The sequence below is a fragment of the Tachysurus vachellii genome, chromosome 1 (assembly GCF_030014155.1).
Source record: "Tachysurus vachellii isolate PV-2020 chromosome 1, HZAU_Pvac_v1, whole genome shotgun sequence".
NCBI classification, from domain to species: domain Eukaryota; kingdom Metazoa; phylum Chordata; class Actinopteri; order Siluriformes; family Bagridae; genus Tachysurus; species Tachysurus vachellii.
The window spans coordinates 415,001-422,133 of NC_083460.1; the positions used below are offsets into that span (position 1 = coordinate 415,001).

At 41.5% G+C, this 7,133-nt stretch overlaps 1 protein-coding gene across 1 annotated transcript in view; it reads right to left on the reverse strand.

The window, feature by feature from the left end:
- arhgef4 (Rho guanine nucleotide exchange factor (GEF) 4) overlaps positions 1 to 6,460 on the reverse strand; it is a 42,284-nt gene extending 35,824 nt beyond the window's left edge. Inside the window, exons 1-2 of the mRNA XM_060866942.1 lie at positions 6,313 to 6,460; positions 4,304 to 4,345 (exon numbers count right to left, since the gene is read on the reverse strand). The gene's annotated coding sequence lies outside the window, so the exon portion shown is untranslated. The remainder of the gene's footprint in view (positions 1 to 4,303; positions 4,346 to 6,312) is intronic.
- Between the last annotated feature and the right edge of the window lie 673 nt (positions 6,461 to 7,133).

The following is a 7,133-nucleotide window of genomic DNA, read 5'->3' on the forward strand; positions in this document are numbered from 1 at the left end:
TGTACACACTTACACAATGACACAAACTGCTGCAGAAGATTTATTACAGCTCAGACTCTCCTCCCACAGTTTGGCATTTTTCCCCCAAACATCTGCATTCCTGATCCCAGAGGATCTCCGACTTCTGGATATCAGCCCACACAAAGTTCACACTGAAGCTCTGTGCAGATGAGGAACTCATCACAGCTTTAACGATACAATCACACACCACTCAATAAACACATCTCAGTCACCTCGGAGTCTTCAGCTTTACTGAGATTTTAGAAAGCTGTAACAAGCCTCTGAGATCAAACCTCAAAGCTGGACTTCAGACTCCTCCTGTACAGTATCTGGTGAACATGGTGATGGTGATATCAGCACACGACACACACGGACCGGGGATGAGGCATGAAAACCTCATTCCAACAGAGACAAAGTCTTCAGCAGCTGTCGCTTTTCACCACACACATCAACACAGTAACACAAAAATACACCACAATGAGCTGAATTAAATCAGTAACAAAAATATATTTAACAACTGAACACACTGACTACTAAATGAATGAATCAGGACATTTATACACACACACACACACACACACACACACACACACACATTTACACACACACAAATATTTACACACACACACACACACACACATATTTACACACACACATTTACACACACATTTACACACACACACATATTTACACACACACACACATACACACACATACACACACATTTACTCACACACATACACACACATTTACTCACACACATATTTTATTATATATATATATATATTTTAAATATATATATATACACACACATTTACACACACACACACACTCACGAATTTGAGTTCATTCCTATATTAAAAATAAAACGTCAGGTTTAGAAAGAGGTGCCGTGGATTAGTGAGTCTGTTTATTAGACACGGTCATGTGGGAGGTCATGTGACTTTACTGTGTTCTGCCTTTCATAACTGTGACATCAGAGTTTTAAATAAAGACTGAATATTTAAGCTAATTTCAGTGATCTGATCAGATTAGAAGAAGAAAAAGAAGAAGTTGATGATGATGATGATGATGATGATGATGATGATGAAAAGTGTGATATTCACAGCTGCATCCATAAAATCAGAACTGCTTTAAAGCTGTTGTTTGATTTCAGTATGACTTAAAAAAAGAGAAAAATTTCCAACAGACGTCCTGAAGGACATTTCTCTATACTGTGTGTGTGTGTGTGTGTGTGTGTGTGTGTGTGTGTGTGTTATTCTACACCACTGTGCTATTCCTGCCTCTGTACACAGGAAATAATAGGAAAGAGACTTCAGGAATAACAGCAGCTGCGTGATGGTGGACAGTAACAGCTGCTTAGTGATGATGTAAATAAATCAGATCCATCACACAGAAGTTTCCACAAAACAACGTCGAAATTTCATTATGCGACTAAATTAATTGATAATACAAAATAAATTAATAACCATTATATAACAATAGCATCTGTAACCTCAATCCCCGCCCCTAACACCAGTGTAACAAATCAGAACACACACTCACTCACACTCACACACAAATACACACACAGATACACACACAAATACACACACATACAGATACACACACACACACACACAAATACACACAGATACACACACATACACACACGAATTTTTTGAGATATGAGCTGTGATTTGACCAAATTCTTGGCTCGAGATACGAGCAAATTTTTGAGATACGAGCATCCGAGCCGCCGCCGCCGAAACAAAGATCCCCAACAACCACGTGTGCTCTGTTTCCACCGCTTCATTTTCCGGCGTCTCACTCGGTTAAAGCCGCCTTCACACTGCACACGACAAACAGGAAGTCATTCATTTCAGAGAGTTACAAAGGCGCTGCGTGAGGTGACGACCATCTGCGGGTCCGTAATTTTCGGATACGTTTTAAGCGCTGGATCCGTTAAAAATGTGAACTTGTGCGACTACACCACATCTGATATGTCGACCGGACAGGTTTTTATTAAAACGACCGTCAGATGTTAGTGAGGAAAGTGTGACAAAAAAGGCAAAAACAAGTGAAGAGAAAAGCGATGAAGAAAATGAAGCAAAATTAATGTAAAGAAAACAGAAATTGGAGCAATTAAGTTCAGTTAAGTTAAGAGAATTTCAGTTAAGTTTGTTAATTTTAGTGAAGTTTAGTTAAGTTCCATTTAAGTGTAAAGTAGCATTAAGTGTGTACAGTAGTGAGTAAGTGAACGAAAGTGAAAGTGTAATTCCTCCTAACGCCTGTTTACTCCTCCCTCAACATCTTCCGTAAAGTAAAACCAGTTTATTTTTTTTAACATTCTCTTTTATTACTGTATGTTTTATACAATATTTGTCATTTATAAATACAGTACTGAACATTTTTATATTCAAAACACAAACAAAACAACTGGAGTGGAATTTTGCGAGATGGAACGGATTAATGGGATTTAAATTCATTTAAACGGGAAAATTGTTTTGAGATACGAGCAAAGTCACGGAACGAATTAAACTGGTATCTCGAGGCATCACTGTACACAGTGTACAGTAACACAGCATTTCTGTTTACTTCATAAGCCCCGCCCTAGCCCCGCCCTAGCCCCGCCCCTTCACCTGTCTCACTCATGCTGAATTTCTGGAAGTGTAAAAGTCGTCTGGTGTTTTTCTCTCCTTCTGTCTGCCAGTGTTTTTGACCTCACAGCTTTTTTCTCACGCTAACCGTCTGTCTGTGTTTTACCTGTTTTCAGACATCCTCAGGGTTTTTTTTTTTTCTTTTTACACAAAGCAGAAAACCTTGAAGGACCAGAATGTCTCAAAAGAGCCGGAAGAAAACGTGAATAAAAGCCTGAGGGCTTCGAGTGACACGAGCTAAAGGAAGCAGTGAAACACGAAACACAACACAGATTAAAACTTGGCCATGAGAACGTGCTCGACTGGTATTACCCACAATCCCTTTCAGTGTTCACGTACACATTAATGACACTGCAGCTTAAAGTTTCTTTAAAATGAGATCATTACCAGGAAGCAGCCTGTCATCAGAACTTTATCTACACTCAGAGTTCATCCACTGGACTGATCAGGGTTTAAGGCTCCGTTCAGTCAGGATCGCTTGTCCATGTGGAGGTGTGTGGAGTATCTCTGGGACTTCAGTCTGAATCCATCAGTAATTCTTCACAGGAACATCACAGTGTATTTACTCTTCTATAAACTGAGCAGTTCAATAAAGATTCTGTGAGGAAAGAAGTCCTGGTCTTCCTCCTGCTGGAGGTACAGCGTGTGTTTTATTAAATACACACCAGGTTTGTTTGCACCCTGAGCAGACGTGTGGTCGTTTAGGAACATTGCACAGAAGCACATTCTCAAAACAAGACAATCCACACACACAACACAACACCGTGTCAGATCAAACACACCTCAGGAATGAAAACAGAGATGCAGCTCTGTTCGACATGACGTCTGATCCAACCGTCGCCTTTCTACAGGCTCAGACATGCAGGTGTGTTATCTACTGCACACACTGCCAAATCTGAGATGAACCTTGTGTCTATCTGCTCCGAGATCACACACACACACACACACACACACACACATCATGTACAGAGCTCCTGCTCCACACTTATGGAGTTTGCATCTGTGATGCAGTAAAAAAGTTAATTAAAAAAAAACACACATGCACGCACACACACACACACACACACACACACACCCTCAGTGTGTTTTAGACTGCACAGCTCCAGCTCCTGACATGTACAGACAGACTTTTCACCAAAGACACGAGATAAGAAGGTTAATAGTGCAGTACAGCACGAGTGGAGCTCCAGTGTGCAGAACGATTACATCAAACCCACAGTGTGTTTGGGGAATAATTAAAACTCACAACACACTGATGCTGACAGACGTGTGATTTAACAACCTAACAAAAGAACACTGTATTTTATCACTTTTTTTCACCAAATGAAACTTAACAGGAAATTAGACTTTAATTTAAATGACAAAATAGCAATATTCAGTGGATTAAAATGACTTAAGACAACATATTAATATAATATTATTACACACACCATAAAAATAATATAATTAAACTATCAGGACAAGAACACGCACCATGACGGGTGCCAAAACTTTTACACACATCTTTTTATGTTCAGTACTAAATTGTAAACTGTGACTGAATGTTGTGACTGATGTGTTTTATCACGTGATCATCGTTACGCTGCTGAGATTTCAGCACAAATTAACTTCTGCTTTTGTCTGAAGGATCAGCGAGTGTTTAAAAAACAGGAAGTGAGTCTTACCTGTGAGACAAAAGAAGACGCTCGTAATGTCTGTAATGTCCTCTGAAAGACAAACAGCACAAACAGTCTTGTGTTAAAGTCTGCTCCTTTTTTCTCCTGGAGGTTTTCTTCCTGTTCTTATACTACTGACTTCTGCATTCTTCAGTCAGGTGTTGATGAACTTTCTAACAGCAGCTCTGAGTAGCACAGGTGTGTATTAATGCCTTATCGTTTCTATAGCAACCGCTCATTCACTGGGATATGAAAAGGAAACCATGTGTGTGTGTGTGTGATGTGTGATGTGGTGAAGGAGTCTCCAGTGTTAGTGCTGTCAGAGAGAGAGAAAGAGAGAGACACAGAGACACACAGAGAGAGAGAGAGAGAAAGAGAGAGAGACAGAGAGACAGAGGCACACACACAGAGACACACACAGAGACACATACACACAGACACACACACACACAGACACACACACAGAGACACACACGCAGACACACAGAGAGACACACACACACACAGAGACACACAGAGACACACACACAGAGACACACACACACAGACACACACACAGAGACACACACACACACAGAGACACACACACACACTGACACACACACAGACAGAGACACACACACAGACACACACACACAGAGACACACACACTGACACACACACAGACAGACACACACACAGACACACACACACACACAGACACACACACACAGAGACACACACACACAGACACACACACAGAGACACACAGAGACACACACACAGAGACACACACAGACACACACACAGAGACACACACACACAGAGACACACACACACAGACACACACACACAGACACACACACACACAGAGACACACACACACACACACAGAGACACACACACAGAGACACACACACAGAGACACACACAGAGACACATACACACAGAGACACACACACACAGACACACACACACAGACACACACACACACACAGACACACACACACACACACACAGAGACACACACACAGAGACACACACACAGAGACACACACAGAGACACATACACACAGACACACACACACAGAGACACACACACAGAGACACACACGCAGACACACAGAGACACACACACACAGAGACACACACAGACACACACACAGAGACACACACACACACAGAGACACACACACACTGACACACACACAGACAGAGACACACACACAGACACACACACACAGAGACACACACACTGACACACACACACAGACAGACACACACACAGACACACACACACACAGACACACACACACAGAGACACACACACAGACACACACACACAGACACACACACAGAGACACACACACACACACACACAGACACACACACAGAGACACACACACAGAGACACACACAGAGACACATACACACAGAGACACACACACACAGACACACACACACAGACACACACACACACAGAGACACACACACAGAGACACACACACAGAGACACACACGCAGACACAGAGAGACACACACACACAGAGACACACAGAGACACACACACAGAGACACACACACAGACACACACACACACACAGATACACACACACACAGACACACACACACTGACACACACACAGACAGAGACACACACACAGACACACACACACTGACACACACACAGACACACACACACACACAGAGACACACACACAGACACACACACACAGACACACAGAGACACACAGAGACACACACACACAGAGACACACACACAGACACACACACAGAGACACACACACACAGAGACACACACACACAGACACACACACACAGACACACACACACACAGAGACACACACACACACAGACACACACACAGAGACACACACACAGAGACACACACAGAGACACATACACACAGAGACACACACACACAGACACACACACACAGACACACACACACACACACACACACACAGAGACAGGATTAAAACTCTTCAGGACACTAAATGATGATAATGATTTTGTACCTGACAGGTTATCAGCAGCCCCCCATCAGATCCACATCAGTAAAACTCCACATCACATTCCTGCATTTTACAGCTTTCAGTCACAGCTAAAGTCTTTCCGAAAGGAACTGTATTTTATTTTGGTCTAATTCCCGAGTCATAGTGTGCTCCAAACTCTGTGTGTGTGTGTGTGTGTGTGTGTGTGCCCGCGAGCGGACCGCATCCGGGTTGCCAGATGTAAGAGTTGCGAGTCAGCGATGAGGTAAAAAGTTTCTAAACTCTGTCAGGGTGAAGCAGCTAATGCAAGTGACCAAATCCCAACAAGTGACTTTTACTAAATTCTGTATTTATTAAGACATTAATTTACATACACAATGTATACTATAATGTTTCAGAGAGATGTTTATATCTAAATATTGGTTAAGTGCAGTGTTGCCAGATTGGGACGCTTTCAATCAAAACAAAGTTACAGTTAAAGGTAAAATGTAACACACACACACACACACACACACACACACACACACATTCCATATTCACATAATAAAGTTTATTAATCATCCTTTTTATTTTGAGTCACTGACACTGAAACCTGGCTAAGATTGCACAACAACAACAATAATACTACTATTAATAATAATAATAATAATAATAATAATAATAATAATAATAATAATAATAATTTTCAGTAAAATAAGATTCCTTTCCTAATGATTTTCTATCATTTTAAACACACCATGTTAATCACAGGATCTTTATCATCTAAAACTCTCTCTGATGGTGTTAGTGCTCTACAAGATCGTCTCACATGCAATGATTTGTTTACTGAATCGATTCATTTCACT